At 34.2% G+C, this 17788-nt stretch overlaps 1 protein-coding gene across 3 annotated transcripts in view; it reads right to left on the bottom strand.

Annotated features, from left to right (window-relative positions):
- LOC105486113 (FAT atypical cadherin 4) overlaps positions 1–17788 on the bottom strand; it is a 189805-nt gene that overhangs the window by 101065 nt on the left and 70952 nt on the right. The gene's annotated exons all lie outside the window — the stretch shown is intronic.

Here is a 17788-nt window from a genome sequence, read left to right on the forward strand (position 1 = left end):
ATGTTTAGAAGAAAGGATCTGTGAAGTCTAAAATAATAACTTCAAACTCTGTATTTTCTCTTTTGAGTTAGGTGCTAATAGTTCAAGTTCTGGTAAGAAAAGGGGAAAGACAGCTGCTAATAAAACTGAAGTCTTCCCAGTTGGATAACAAAATTAAGTCATGGAGAAAAATCCACCCATCCATTTAGCTAGGATATAACCAGGGCGTGTTTTTCATAGGATAAAGTGTCATCTTTTATAGTTATGCTATAAAAACTCCATCAGTGATGAGTGATGAGGATGAATCTGAAGGAAGTGGGGAGAGCAAAATAATTCTGATTTCTCCTTTCCCAGGAAGAATGGAAGCTATGGGAAAGGGAGAGGCAGTAAGTAGGACTGTCATCATTCTCTGAAAAGGAATGAATGGGAAATATACGAGAGCTAGACAAATAAATAAATAAGCAATTGATAAAAATAGAAAACCCCAGAAAACAATATATAAAATTAAGTACTAAATAATTTTTATACCTCTAGTTCCACCTTTTAGTAGAAGAGTGGATCATAAAACAAATGGCTCAAATGAGTCCAGAGAATGGTGAAGACAGGCAAGTCTCAGCAGTTAGAAATCTGACACTTGTGATTTTGGCTAGCAACAATTGTGGACACCATTTCCTTTAAGGAAATACCCACAATGACTACAACTGCAGCCTGTAAGATGCATTTCCAACTTCCTTGCAGGGATGTAAATATCATGGGTTTTAGAATCAGAGAGACCAGACTTCAAATTCCTGTCTGACACTTATTAGCTGGATGAACTCGGGCACTTAATTTCTCTTAGCCTCAGTACATCCTTTTAAAATTAGTATAATAATATATGTCCTAGAGTATTTTATGAAGACTAAACCTTGATGATATAGGTAAAGAAAATGCTTAACACAATTTCTGGCACAGAGGGAAGTATTCTATAAAATATCAAGATCTTGGTTTTCAAGCTATTAGGACAGATTCGGAAGCTTCTTAGAACCAGAGAAAGGCTTTGAGAAAAGGTATTATAGAAATCAGAATTCTAGTCTCACATACAGGTTCAACTGGTACACGCTGAATATACATTGAGTTTTCATGTGGGAAGAGCTTTGAAATACACACATATACATACACACATATATATATACACACACACATGTATATACATATATATAATTAATGTTCTTCAGGAATTACTAAATATCTTCATTTTATACACGTACATTTTTGTATATATATGCAGAGTCCTTAAAACTAGAAAAACTGACAAATAAAAGGTAACTGAATGCCTCATAATTCAACTCTGAACTTTTAGATTCACAGAATTTAAAAAAAAATTCTAAATTGTCTTTCATCCGTAATCTTATGACTTTATTGGGAAAGCAACAAGCCACCCTTGTGCGTGCTTGGGGTGTGTGTGTGTGTGTGTGTGTGTGTGTGTGCATGCTTGCGTGTGCATGTGTGATTTTGTAAATGTCTTTGTGAAAAAATGTACATGTTTATGTAACTATGTGTGTGTGTGTGTGTGTGTGTGTAAATGTGTGCTTGTAAGTGTGTATGTGCAGGAAAGAACATTAAATTGAGAATAAGAAGGGTCTAGATTGACACCAATTAAATATGACCATCAAAGGTACATCAGGAAACAGAGTTACACACTAGAAACAAGTTGTGTGTACCTAAAAGATGTCTCATTGTAACTGGTGGGCCCATTCTATATTTTAATAGTTTTAATAAAATAATAAACATACCTGACATTGTTTTAGGTTATATGTGTGTGTACATACATACACACCTACACACACATATATACACCTAAAAACCTCAGCAGAGCCCTATGACCTAAGAACTAATTATCTCCCATTTGAGAGATGAGTTAATGAAAGTCCAGTGGTAAGGAACTACCTAGTGTCACAGAGCTAATCAGTCAGTAAGTTTTCTTTACTGCTATGCACACCTGTTGCTCTCGTTTGTGTGTTCAAAAACATAATGAATCATGTTTTTAAAATATATGCTACAGCTATACAAATATATTTTCATAAATGTGTATTTCATTGACATCTGGAATCTGGATCACTTACATAAGAACTAACTAGCTATATGATAATGGGTAAGCTAATTAATCTCTCTCTGTCAAAATTTTTTTAAAAACTAGACTACATGATCATTACATAGTGCTATAGAAGTCTTTGATCCTGTATGCGCTGTGAGATTTTGGTTATTTCAGATATGGAAAAGTCTTTCTTTTTGCTTTAGTAGAGACAGTAAATTTAGTTAAATATTATTGAGTTCAAAACTACACCTTTTTGAATGAATCTATATAGACCAGTTGTATATACAGATCTAGACCATTTCATCATCATTATATTCTGATAACATGCAAAGTTTATATTTTTAGTAAGAATTCCATAGGTCATTTATTAAACAAAGCAGGCTATCCTCTTTCCCAAAACTAGTGTCATCTTGCCATTCTAAAAGTGAATAATGGCTGGGCACGGTGGCTCATTCCTGTAATCCCAACACTTTGGGAAGCCTAGGCAGGGGAATCACCTGAGGTCAGGACCAGCCTGAGTTCAAGACCAGCCTGGCCAACATGGCAAAACCCCATCACTACTGAAAATACAAAAATTAGCCAGGCGTAGTGGCGGGCGCCTGTAGTTCCAGCTTATCAGGAGGCTGAGACAGGAGAATCGCTTGAACCCGGGAGGCAGAGGTTGCAGTGGACCGACATGGCGCCACTGCACTCCAGCCTCAGCTGCCGAGTGATACTCTGTCTCACAAAAGAATAAAAAAGAAAAGTGAATAACTTCATATTCCATTTCTTGAAAATCTAGATATTTTTCCTTAATTGCCCATTCCCTTTTCTCTACTCCACAGTTCCTTAGATATAACTGAAAAGCTTTCAGCATGGCTTGGCAAAGTTCTCTCAGTAGCCTGGGGTTTTAATTATCCAGGAGAGAAGATCTGAACTCATTAGCATAGATAAGTGTTATCCTGCCATTTCTTCACTTACCCAGATCCTTAGTGCCATGGTTCTATCTACCAAGAATTGCAAGATTCTGAACCCATTTACATGTGATGTGGTCACTAAATATAACATTTATTCATTGAATATTTTAGAATCTGTCACATAACGAGTATGTGTTAGTCACCAAAATATACAAAAGAAAATAAGACATGTCACCATTCTTTGCAGAAAATAGGTGATGTACTTTAATAGCAATATTTACAAACGGAAGCAGTCATCCCTGGGAAAATACACTGTTGACATCTTGATTCCAGAAGTTCCATCCACACTATGAATTTTCTTTAAATTGCCTTATTTCTTGCCATTGGCTGTTACTAGTTCTCTTGATGATTCTAAATCCTAACATGTGCTTGGTTCACTCTGAGATCTGACACCAACCATTACCATGCCTTCTTTAGATTAAGGTTTGGTGTGATTTATTTTAAAATGTTATATAAAACACAATAATTGAACATTAGAAGTTTAAAGAAAATATCAGGAAGCAATAACTACATTTTTATAATTCTTAAAACCGTTCTATTTCTATACAATTTAGATCACTTTAAATAATGTAGACAGTGGCTATTAGTGGTTTAGTCTAAAATTCCAAGATCTTAAAATAGTCTACAATATTATTTCTAAACTAAAAAAGCATATGTTGTAAAAATTAAAGGACAAACCAAATATCACTACATAATTATGCTTTCAGTGTCAGCATTGCCCCTCCTAGTGTTTTACATTTATCTTTGCTTTTGTTTAGACTGGAGGTAAAATAATTTCATTCAAATAAACATTTTGCAAAAACACAAATCACATTTCAAACTCAGAAGTTTCTCTTCATGAGTGGCTACATTTTGAATAAAAACAAAACAAAATCTGGCAATAGCTTTTATAATTGAAGTTTAGAACAACTTAAGGTATCAATTCTGAAAGTTCATAAAAACTGACCTTTAAAGACGAAAGATTCATGACCCTGTTAAGATAAGGCCCTTTCATGTTTCACGCATGCCTACCAAATGTTAACCTTTGTGCTTAGATATTTGGTCCTTTAAAAATGTGTGTGGTTTCACCTGCTACAATTAGAAGAAATGTACTTGGTAGCTCTGCGTTTGACGTACAATAAAGACCTCAGCTGCAGCTAATGGTTGAGCCACAGGTATCATCCACTGCCACTACCGTTGTTATCATTCAGGTAGCTTCACAAGAATGACTTTCTTGACTGAGTGACCTGAGCCCTGAGCACTGAAACTCTGGTAAATGAAATAATTTTATTTAGAGACAAACACATGACCGAGATTAAAGGAGCTAATAACCAATTAGTTCACAAATGGTCTGTCTTTTGGTAATTAAAAATTTCTAATTTTAAATTAGAAATATGCCTTTAAATATTGTTACCAAATTACTTTATGCCGAAGGAATAAAATCCCTGGTATTCAGCTTGCTGAAGAATCAAATGGATATTTTAAAACTAAAAAATATTTCTGTGGGAATAGTGCATAAAATAATATAATACTTTTCTCTTTCATTTTTTTCTGTAATATGCAGTCTATCATTTTATTTTGCTCTACATCAAGAATGATATTATACATGGGGATTAATGTTTTAAATGTTTAGGCATACAATTACATCACTAAGGAACAATCATTACCTAACAATAGCTAATATCAAACCATTATATATTTGCGGATCTAACTATAAAACACGCTATTTCTCTGATTCAAATTGATATTATGAAAGTAGAAGATTATATTCAAGTTAAAGGAAATGACTAAAATAGCAAAGTCCATCATGAGCATATTCCCCAGTTAATAAACTGATAATTGCATGGTGGTTACCACCTCAACCACAATTCTAAACATATTATTAAACGAATATCCTCTCTGCAACTTAAATCAAATGGTTCTTAATGAATGAGATAAAAAAATCTAAACATATTTTAATTCTCAACCTTCCTGCAATCTACATAAAATGGTTCTCAAATAAAGAAGAAAAACAATCTTTTGTTTTCTTTTGGAAGACTGTAGGATTTGTAGTACCGTGAAAGTTCAGAAATTCATTCATTTGCAAGTCAATACATTAATACTTTTTGTAGGAATCTTAAATATCATCAAGTCCATTTCCGTTCCATTTCCGTTATTTTACAGAGTCAAAATTAAGGCACTGAAATGTCAAGTGATTTTTCTAAGAAAAACAATGTTAGGTTTCCTACTCCAGGGCACTGATTTTTCCAGAGTTGTGGAGAGAGCCAGGGCTGTGGAGCAAGTTGAATCATGTGCCTAAGACACAATGCCTCTGATCTTTGCACAGAGAGAATGATCTTTCGTATAAATATGCATTTGATGTCAACAAGAAAATAATTTCTGATGAAAATAATATTTGATGGGCTACTTTAAAAAACATTTTATTCACTTCTTGCCTATTTTTAGGTTCTTTTATATTCATATTAAGATAAAATAATCTGTGAGAGTTTGTCTTATCAATGCCGCTGGAAAACTATTAGACATTCAGCAGGAAGACAATAGGTATGTATTACAAATAAAGAAACTAAGTTAAATTCTCTGTAAATACCAGTGAAAGTGATTGCTATTAAAATGTATACAAAAAGCTGTTTCTTTTTCTTAAAAGTTGCAACATATAAATACTCATTTTCAGAATGGCTTACATCTAAATAGTTGGCAGGGTAAACAGAAAGTGCACAAACTATAAAATAGTAAGACCTGATGAATCAAGGCAAATGGTGCTTAATTTTTTGTTTTGTTTAGTGGCAAAAATAATTATTTACTTTACTGACTTTTTGGATTTGTCGAACTGACACTTCAAAATTAATTGTCTCATGTAATATTGTCACTTAAAGCACATAAATTATGACAAACTTTGCACTAAAAATAATGTTTAGACTTCACAAGGGTCATCTCTAAAGATGTTAAGAAAATTTCATCAAGATTGCTTTTAAATATAAGCAATTAACAGTTTTGTCAGAAATATTTATTTCAATAATAGTATTTTGTAGCTCTGATTTAAGTTTACATATTACAGAAATAGGTAATTATAAATATCTTCAAGATACTGAAGATCATTTATATTCCTTAAATTAGAGACTTCTACATTCTGAGATTCCAAGAGCAATAATGTGTCCTGCTCATTCTGACAATTTATCCATGTCAGCATGTAACTTCTCCTCTAGAGATATTTCTGTTTTTAAGGAAATCCAGGTTATTTTTACATTTTTATTAGAGTCCCATATTCAGCAAATGTAATAATAACATAGACACTCTACTGCCATATAAAGAATGTATTAATCAAAGTTGTCGACTATCACAATGATATTTTAAAGCAATTCAATCCTATTGATTTCCTAGTTTTTGTGTGTCCCACATGCTATCATATATAATTTTTATGTTATGAAATCATATTTTATGATAATTCAATAACTACTCATAATAATGACTATTTTTTCCTTTTAAAAAAAAAAACATTTCTTCTAAATAAGAAAAAGGGGATATATGTGCAGAATGTGTAGGTTTGTTGCATAGGTATACATGTGCCATGGTGGTTTGCTGCACTGATTGACTCAACCTCTAAGTTACCTCCCCTCACCTCCCACCGCCCCCAACAAGCCTTGATGTGTGTTGTTCCTTTCTCTGTGTACATGTGTTCTCATTGTTCAACTCCCACTTATGAGAGAGAACATGCAGTACATGGTTTTCTGTTCCTGCGTTAGTTTGCTGAGGATGATGGCTTCCAGCTTCACCCATTTCCCTGCAAAGAACATGATCTCATTCCTTTTTATGGCTGCATAGTATTCCATGGTGTATACGTACGACATTTTCTTTGTCTAGTCTATCATTGATGGGCATCTGGGTTGGATCCATTTCTTTGCTATCGTAAATAGAGCTGCAATAAGCATACATGTGCATGTGTCTTTATAGTAGAATGATTTATATTCCTTTGGGTATATATCCAGTAATGGGATTTCTGGGTCAAATGTTACTTCTGGTTCTAGATCCTTGAGGAATTGCCATTGTCTTCCACAATGGTCGAACTTATTTACATTCCCCCCAACAGTGTAAAAGTGTTCTTATTTCTCCACAGCCTCACCAGCATCTATTGTTTCCTGACTTTTTAGTAATCGCCATTTGGATTGGCATGAGATGGTATCTCAATGTGGTTTTGATTTGCATTTCTCTGATGATCAGTGATGTTGAGCTTTTTTTCATATGTTTGTTGGCCACGTAAATGTCTTCTTTTGAAAAGTGAATCATGACTTAAAATTTTAAAAACTTCAGAAAAAAATATCTTTAATATATTTTGTTCAGAATATCTCTCACTTAGGAGATTGGAATAAAAAGGTCCTACACAGTGCCTATCACTGCTTCAAAAACTGCTACACTAAACACCATGAAAGGCACTACTAAACCTGGAAGAATAACTGAGCTAATTCAAATGTGTATTGCCCTTTATAAGTCTGTCATCTCAATAACATTTTGCTAAATGATGCCTCAGTTTATGTGGTGTAGGTACTACTGAAATTAAGCAAGGAAAAAGTGTAATCTTACACTCAAAACAATTTTTATTCACCAGAGTGAAACAAGATGCTGGAGGCCTACCATTTACTTTTCTGTATGGAATCTCAAGTGAGGAGTTGAAATTGAAAGCAAATTCACCAAATTGAAACCCACACCAATATCAGTACAACCATCACGCCTCAGCTTTCGCTTCCTTTGGCCTTGAAAAGGAAAACTCCACCTTTCCTGCCTGAGATGAGTGTAGAGTGTGGAATATGAGTTTACCCACAATGCAGTGAGAGGCTCAGTGCTGGGGGACAACTCAGTATGACTGCATCGGGGTGATGTGTGCAAAGGAACACTCTATGACCCGACCTTAAACGTGAGAATCAAGTATAGAGTTAAATTTAGTCATTAGGAACAACAACAACAAAAAATTCAATGCCTACTTGTACTGTAGTTGATGGGTTTAGGCTCTAAATACTTCCATTTCTTAACAACAATAGAGAGCTGTATTGTCACGAAAGGATGGTGCCAGAGTCTGCATATTTCCTTTAAGTTTGTTCTTCATTTTTTTCCCTATTTTGGGTGACCACTGGGAATTCTACTGCCATAAGTCTGGGTGAAATGTTTCACGACATCCAGAACACTTCATCATGTAGCAGAGCCAAAATCTATTATGGTTTGCAAGTGACTCATATTTCAGTTATGAGAATGCCCTAACAAAGAACGGTTTGCATTTAAATGTTCTAAATGTCAGGAATGTAATGTTTGGACTATGTAGGTATGCAAGGCCTGATCTTACTCCATGAACGATGCTTTCAAGTATTTATTTGTTTATGATGTATAATCAACTTTGTTCAAACTTGTGGTAACTCTAATAATAGTTTACTATCTCATCTTGATGGTATTACTGAAAGCTTGAAATCGAAATGTTAAAAAAAATGGGAGAAATCAAACTTTGGAGGAAAGACCTACCATCTCATTCTGTGAAAGACTGGCCGGGGCAATGTGGGACTTACTAAGGAAAACTGATAGGACCACTACCACCTGTATGAATGAACCATAACTACTAGAAAACACAAATCTGTTGCAGGCCCAAACTCTACTTAAGTTTCAGAAATTATCATAAAGTAAGTATGTATTTGGTGCATTTTATTTTTAGAACTAGAAGAAAAAAATAAGTAAGCATTGTATTTTACTAGAAAATGAGTATTTAAATATTATAATGCATACTAAAGGCAATTTTATTATATTGTTTCACAGGAAACACTTTAGTACAAGAAACATGATACAATGGTAATACTTGATGAAGTAACATACAATATGGGAATTGGAATACTTCTGTTTTTAAGATTATAGGCTATTGAGCATTTTTGGTCATGTAAAAGTTTATACTTTAAATGTAAATAATATTATATCTATTTAGATATCTGAGCATTCATATCACATAAAAGTATCTAAGTATTCTGGAATATTAGGAATGAAGGAAGCATATACATTTTAGATTCTCTTTAGTTTCATTTTTTAAGCAAAGTAAAATTAATCATAATGAGTTTTAAAACTGAATGGACTTCTCATATAAGCTACATGTATATAACTGTGACCAATTATATTTCTCAAACAAAAGCAATTACATTAATCTGTGACCACTAAAACTCTTCTAACAGTCAGCAGCACATGTTCCTGGGATTTTGATGTATTTCTTACTAGGAAGAAATATGTATGAATAACAGGCAGGCTTGGAGAGTAGCCAGGAGTGACAAGAATGGCTAGAAGTGTGGATAACACATAGTTAACTCCATTCTTAAAACAAAATGCTTTCCATAACTCACTAAATGTGTGGTGACATAATAAAAAGCTAGTTTTGTTGTGCTTTCAATACTGTTCAAATTAGAACCAAATAAGGATTTCTTTTAAGGCACAGGCAACCATGTGTAACCACTTCAATTTTTCCTGAAATCAATACTGCATAATTTCTGCATTTTAACAAATTCTTAAGGACGTTCAAAAGTAAATGCAGGATAAAAGATCAAGTTAAAATATGTGTGGTTGCATAAGAAACTTACGGAAATTTTTATACTACCCTTCAAAACAAACACCCTGCAAAAGCATCCTGTAGTGTATGTTTCAATAGATGTTAATCTGAGTGTGGTAAACACATATCAAAGGGAAATTTTAGTATAAAACAAACAAACAAAAAATGCCACTAAATTTTTTCTTCTCTTTTTTTGCCTAATGTATACTGGATACTATGAAATAAAGGCTTCCATTAAAACTACTGAAAAATAAAGAAGTGGTTTGATTTCTATTCAAGGTACAAGCTATGGCAGACTTAATTAATGGTCCCAGTACCCCTCCCCATAAACAACTCTGCAGTCCCTCCCACTAAAGGTGGGATTTCTCTCCTTGCCTTTTTGGGGCTCTTTCATAACATTTTAATTGGACAATAGACTGACTATAAAAATAGCACAAAAAGCAGCTTAAAATACACTTATTCTTTTTTACCTCTGCCATGGTCACTAGAACAATATGTTTCTGCTAGCCCACTACTACCAGAAAGACTACAGATACTGAGTAGAGGAATCTCAGCTGAAAGGTGTTTACACTGAAGCCAAGCTTCCTAGTTGAGTCCAACCTAGAGAAGCACAATTGCAGTTATCCAACAATGCATGAAGTTGAACGTGAATTTTTGTAGGCCTTTGAGATTTTTATGGCTCTTTATTATGCAACATTATTCTGGCAATAGCTAACAGATACAACAGCCAGAACAATGAATTCATTAACTGGTTATTTTACTTTGTTTTAATGTTATAAATAATTACTGGTCTAACATGAGAGGCACAGAGAAGAATAAAAAGCTAACGTATACTGATCTGTGGTATGCCTTGTACTGAGAGTTTTATTTCTCTGAATCTGTTAATACTTTTCCTACCCTATATAGCTACCCATTCTCACTTACCATGCCATACTGCTATCTGTCAGAAGGAACAACTCGAAATAAGACATATTAAGTTCTTCCTCCCCCTCCAACAATCCAAAGATTAGAGGAGTGGTGGGAATACATGATCCAAGAGGAACAAATCATAGATTGGGGCGAGTTCATCAGATTGTGTGTTTTTTTTTTAATAGAAAATTTGAACAAACAAAAACACAGAGAACACTACAAGAACACAATAATGGCACAAGTACAATAAGAAACAATGCAGCCCCCACAATAACATGGTCTCCATCTTTAGTGGTTTTCTAGAACCCACACGAGACTTGGCTATAGTTCTTTTATGGAATGACTGAAATGTCAAAATAATCCCTCTTCTTCATTTCACCTTTGCATAGTAGTCTTCACCTTTGCAGACATTTCTACTATTTGATGCAAAAGACACTTTTGACTCATAGCTATGCTATTCTATTTCGTTTGGTTAATAGTCTATAACAGGGGTCTCCAACCCCTGGGCACAGACTGGTACTGGTTTGTGGCCTGTTAGGAACCAGGCCCAGAGCAGGAGGTGAGGGGCGGACAAGTGAGCATTACTGCCTGAGCTCTGCCTCCTGTCAGATCAGCTGCAGCATTAGATTCTCAAAGAGGGTGGACCCCATGTGAACTGTGCATGCGAAGGATCTAGGTTGCGTGCTCTTTATGAGAATCTAATGCCTGATGGCCTGAGGTGGAACACTTTCATCCCAAAACCACCCTCCCACCCAGTCTGTGGAAAAATGTCTTTCACCAAATTGGCCCCTGCTGCCAAAAGTTTGGGGACCGCTGGTCTCTAATATTTATATGTCCTTCTATCTTTTAAACAGCTATCTCAAACTATAAAATTAAAGTCTCTTTCTAGAGTCTTGTGTTCTGTTTCTACTTCAAAACAACAACAAATTTAATTTCTATGAAACAGCATTAGCTCACCAATAAACAGTAATGAATACAATTTTTATGTGATATAAAATGTAAAGTGTATGTTCTAAAAAATTCAACTTATCAAAATAAATTTTTTGGAAGTGCATTGTTCTTTAATTCTATTTAGAAATCCTATCTTTATAAACTCAGGGCCGGGTGCAGTAGCTCACACCTATAATCCCAGCACTTTGGGAGGCCAAGGCAGGTGGATTACTTGAAGTCAGGAGTTTGAGACCAGCCAGGTCAACATGATGAAACTCCATCTCTACTAAAAATATAAAAATTAGCCAGGCGTGTGCCTGTAATCCCAGTTACTCAGAAGGCTGAAGTAGGAGAATCCCTTGAACCCGGGAGGCGGAGATGGCAGTGAACCAAGACAGTGCCACTGCACTCAAGCCTGGGCAACAGAGTGAGATTTTGCCTCAAACAAAACAAAACAAAACAAAACTCAGAAAGCCTGCTGCTTTTCTAAGGTTCAAACAGTGAAACATTTAGATCAGTTTCTAATATAATGTCTAGCGTACAGAAGGCATTTAATGTACGTTTATTCAATGGTGTAAAAACCATATGTCCATTGCACTAGTACATTTTATTGTTACACACACACAAATGAAGAAGTGAGTGAACCACCAACTATTACACTTACATTGAGTAATGAAAGTCCGAAGAATTATCCACTGATGACCATCAGAGTTAAAACTAATTAACAGGAGGAAATTTTTTAATATGAAAAATAAAGAAATAAATGACAAAATAAATTTTCTTTAATAAGATGTTTCAGCATAAAAGGCTGTTTTATATTTTACATTGTCAAAACCACAGTACCAACATTTTTAGTGGAATAAGAGTCTGACAAAAAGCTGAACGAAAAGCTGAATATATTTTTTTTAAATTAACTTTTGAGAAGTCTGAACAACTATGGAAATGTAGAAAGAAAATAATGTGCGAAATCAGATAAAACATCTGTACACTTATAAAAGATTTGAAGTTAGACTCTAGAGTAATGGAAAAAGCCATCAATTATAAATACCGACTACAACTTACCATCTCCATGAAATAATACAGTTTGATGATTTTTTCTAATACTCTCTCACTCTTCCTCAACTTATGACTATATAAATATGATTATCTATAATTTCAAAGTATCCTATGACATCAAAGGATACTTTGATTTCAGTTTTCAAATAAAGGTATGTTCTATGGAAAAACACTGGAAAAATAAAACAGATGGCACTTCATCACTCATTCTGCTTTTTCCAAGATAAAGTAAGGCAATTAACTACTTGATGTTATCATTGAAACATGCTTTTAAATATGCACACTAAAATTTAATTTAAGGAATCAATATCTGAATTTTGTGTGAGGATGACCAAGAAGTTTCTAAAATTGGCAGGGCATATTGGCTCATGCCTGTAATCCCAGCACTTTGGGAGGCGGAGGCCAGTAGATCACCTGAGGTCAGGAATTTGAGACCAGTCTGGCCAACATGGTGAAACCTCATCTCTACTAAAAATGTGAAAAATTAGCCAGGTGCAGTGGAGGAAGCCTGTAGTTCCAGCTACTCAGGAGGCTGAGGCAGAAGAATCACTTGAACCTGGGAGGCAGAGGTTGCAGTGAGCAGAGATCATGCTATTGCACTGCAGCCTGGGCATCAAAAGCAAAACTCCGTCTCAAAAAAAAAAAAAAAGACGTTTCTAAAATTAGTTATTCAAAGATCAAATATTGTCATTCCTTAGTAAAAATTATTTTGTTACTGAGCAGTGTTAAATTTACTTGTTGAAAAGGCGTATCAAAAAATCCATTAATGAATCCAACAAACATTCATTGATATCTTACTAGAGCTCAGGCCCTTTGCTTGTTGCTTAGGATACAAAATACCCAGGTGTTCCCATTTGCTGTCTAGTAGAAGCACAGTCACGTAAACCAAAATTACACTACATGTTGCTGTAAGTAAAAAATTACGGAGAGTCTAAAGGAAAAGTACAAGTGATAAAAGACTGGAAATTTAGACTTCATCACAATTTAAACCTTTTTTGCTTTAAAGGACATTATTAAATGAAACAAAACCTCACAGAATGGGAGAAAATATTTGCAAACCATATATCTGAAAGGGACTTATATCCAAAATATATAAAGAACTAATACAATTCAATAATAAAAAATAAATAACCCAATTTAAAATGGGCAAAGAATTTGAATATACAATCCTCCAAAGAAAATGTGAGAACAGTTAAAAAACACATAAAAAGATGTTAAATTCATTAGTCAACTGGGATATGAAAATTAAAAATACAATAAAGTGTCACACATAAAAATGGCTATATTAAAAACAACAGATAATAACAAGTGTTGGTGAGTATATAAAAAAATTGAAACACTCATATGTTGTTGGTGAGAATATAAGATGGTGCAACCACTTTGGAAAATACTTTGGCAGTTCCTCAATATGTTAAATATAGCTATCACAGGACTTGTAATTCCAGTCATAGGAATTCTACCATAGAGAAATGAAACATGTTTGCACAAAAACTTGTACACAAATGTTCAGAGCAGCATTATTTATAATATTCAAAAGGTGAAAACAACCCAAATGTCCATCAGCTGATGCATGACTACACAAAATGTGATATATTCACACAATGGAACCATATTCAGCAGTAAAAAGAAATAAAGTCACATTAGTACAGTTTATAGTATCCCCCTTATGCTCAATGAAATATGTCAGTCTGATAGGGCAGTGACAATGATAGACTTTTTCATTCTGGTTATTCCAATAATTTTATCACATTTTGCTTAATAAAAAGGATTTCCACGGACTTGTTTTAAAGATCATAATAGGCTTTTTTTTTTTTTTTTTTTTTTTTAAAGAGGTACCTCTTAAGAGTGGAAATGAGAAGCTGAACTGATTGAGCTTTCAGTCCCTTCTAAATCTGAGTCTAGAATTTCATGATATAGTTTAACACCAGGTACTGGAAAACCATATTTCATTGCACTTGTCTTTATCACGTTTCACAGATATTTGCATATTGTTACAAATTAGAGGTCTGTGACATCCCCTGCATCGAGCAAGTTTCTATCAGCATCATTTTTCTAGTAGCATGTGCTCCCTTTGTGTCTCTGTGTCACATTTTGGTAATTCTTACAATATGTCAAACTTTTTCATTATTAAGGTGATCCATGATTAGTGATTACTGAGGTTACTATTTTCTTGGGAGAATTACAAGCTGTACCCATATAAGACAGTGAACTGGATGGATAAATGTTGTGTGTGTTCTGAGTCCTCTACTGGCCAGCCATTCTTCCATCTCTCACCTTCTCCTAGGGTCTCCCTGTTCCTTAGAACAACAATATGGAAACAAGGCCTGAAGCACAATATTGAAATAACCCTCCAATGCCCTCTAAGTGTTCATGTGAAAGGAGTAGCTGCACATCTCTTACTTTAAATCAAAAGTATAAATAATTAAGTTTAGTGAAGTAGATACGTTGAAAGCCAAGGTAAATCAAAATCTAGGTCTCTTGTGCCAAATAGCTACCCAAGTTGTAAATGCAAAGGCAATGATACCGAAGGAAATTAAAAGTGCTGCTACAGAGAACACACAAAAGATAAGAAAACAAAACAGCCTTATTGCTGACATGAAGAAAACTAACCACAACATTCCCTTAAAGCAAAGCCTAATACAAAACAAGACCCTAACTCTGCAATTCTTTGAAGGCTGAGAGAGTTGAGGAAGCTACAGAACAAAAGTTGGAAGCTAGCAGGGCTTGGTTCATAAAGTTTAAGGGAAGAAGGCATCTCCATAACATAAAAGCACAAGGTGAAGCAGCAAATGCTGATGTACAAGCTGCAAGAAGTTATCCAGATGATTTAGCAAAGATTGGTAAAGGTGACTTCATTAAAAAACAGATTTTCAATGTAGACGAACAGCCTTCTCCTGGAAGATGCCACATGAGACATTCATAGCTATAGAGGAGAAATCAATGTCTGATTTTGAAGCTTCAAAGGACAGGCCGAGTCTTTTGTCAGGGACTAGTGCAGTTGGTGACTTTAAACTGAAGCCAATGATCTTTCACCATTCTGAAAATCCTGAAGCCCCTCAGAAGTACGCTATGTCTACTCTACCTGCTCCCTACCAATGGAACAACAAAGCCTGGATGACAGAAAATGTTTACAGCATGATTTACTGAATATCTTAAGCCCACTGTTGACAAGTACTGCTCAGTGAAAAAGATTCTTTTCAAAATATTATTGCTCATTGACAATCTACCTGGTCATCCAAGAGCTCTGAAAAAGATATACAAAGAGATTCATGTTTACATGCCTGGTAACACAGCATACATTCTGCAGCCAATGGATCAAGAAGTAATCTAAACTCTCAAGTCTTATGATTGAAGAAATACATCTTGTAAGGCTACAGCTGCCATAGATAATGATTTCTCTGATGAATCTGGGCAAAGTAACTGAAAACTTGGCAAGAATTCACCATTCTAGAGGCCATTAAAGACATTTGTGATTCATGGGAGGAGGTAAAAATATCAACATCAACAGGAGTTTGGAAGAAGTTTCCAACTCTCAAGGATGACTTCGAGGGGTTCAAAACTTCAGTGCTGAAAGTAACCACGGATGTGTTAGACATAGCAAGAAAACTAGAATTTGAAGTAGAGCCGAAAGATGTGACTGAATTTCCACAATCACAAGATAAAACTAGAACAGATGAGGATTTGCTTCTTATGGATTAGCAAAGAAAGTGGTTTCTTGAGATGGAACCTATTCCTGGTGAAGACGCTGTGAATACTGTTGAAATAACAACAAAATATTTAGAATATTAAATCTACTTAGCTGATAAAAGAGTGGCAGGGTTTAAGAGGACTGACTCCAGTTTGGAATGACATTCTACTGTGTAAAATGCTATTAAGCAGCATTGAATACTAGAGAAATCTTTCATGACAGTCAGACTCAATCAAAGCAGCAAACTTCATTGTTGCCTTACTTCACAAAATTGCCACAGCCACCACAACCTTCAGCAATCACCACCCTGATCAGTCAGCAGCCATCAACACTAAGGTAGGATCCTCCACCAAGAAGAAGATGACAACTTACTGAAGTCTCAGGTAACTGTTAGCATTTATTAGAAATAAAGTATTTTTAAATTAAGGTATATACATTGTTTTTAAAAAATGTAATGTTATTGCACACTTAACAGACTACAGTATAGCATAAACATAATTTTATATGCATTGAAAAAACAAAGAAAAAACTGTATGCCTTGCTTTATTGTGATATTCACTTTAATGTAGTTGTCTAGAACTAAACCTGAAATGTCTCAGAGGTATACCTGCATTTAAAGATCAAAAATTCAACTAGCTTCCCAAACTGATCATAGCAATATAACCACAGCCTATGGACTTAGAAAAGCATACAATGGCAGAAAATGGTCAATAAAACATGACAACTGTATTGTTAATTTTTTTTTTTTTTTTTTTTTTTTTTTTTTTTTTGGTCTCTTCTACTCACATACCAAGAGACTGACTAACTGGGTAAATTTATTGCTTTTCTCTTAATATCGTTTTATTGATGGCCTTATGTAACTGCTGTTAACACTAAGAATGCATAGCCCATCACTTGCAAATTTATTTCAGTTGCTTAGAGAAACTACTTGACTACTAACATTAGTTTTATTGAAATTGGAATGTTTCTGTAATAGGTAATTAGAAGTTAGTACTAATATGAATTCATGAGATCTCAATAAGGTAATATAAAGCCATGTTTATTAAAAAAGCAAATGTTTCATATAATCTTTTACTACTAATTAGATTTTCCTGCCCTGAAATATAACAAATGATTGCATTTTAAGAATATCCAGTAAATACACAAATATTAAAATGTGTCAGTGTAGGGTATTTATGAAATCCTGTTAGTGTAGAATTGCAAGCATTTCAAATTTGTCAAACTTAATGAAGAAGACTACAGAAACATTACAGTTCTCCTGTCTAGATTAATAGAACTCCTGTAGTCTACTTACATTAATAATTGTTACCGGAAATCTATTGCTTTCCTCTAGTGGTTGTTTTTAGATATTCAAAACCTGAGATTGTTTTTTCAGTAAATCAGATAATAATTTGTAATAATAGAATAAACTACAATTTTAATAGTCTCTGTTAACTTTTAAACTAATACTAAAGAGTAATTAAGGACTTCCAACGTGTTTTTATTGACGGTTTTTAATATTGTATGGATTATATATGTAAAATCATTATGCAAATTTTTACATTATATTTCCCTTAAACTGTCAAAACACCTGTACATTACATTCTGTTGGTCCCTATTTTTAAAAGTATTTTCTGTAAGAACCTCAATACAGCCTTTTTATTGTGACAAAAGTG

The sequence above is a fragment of the Macaca nemestrina genome, chromosome 3 (genome assembly GCF_043159975.1).
Source record: "Macaca nemestrina isolate mMacNem1 chromosome 3, mMacNem.hap1, whole genome shotgun sequence".
In the NCBI taxonomy this organism is placed as follows: Eukaryota; Metazoa; Chordata; class Mammalia; order Primates; family Cercopithecidae; genus Macaca; species Macaca nemestrina.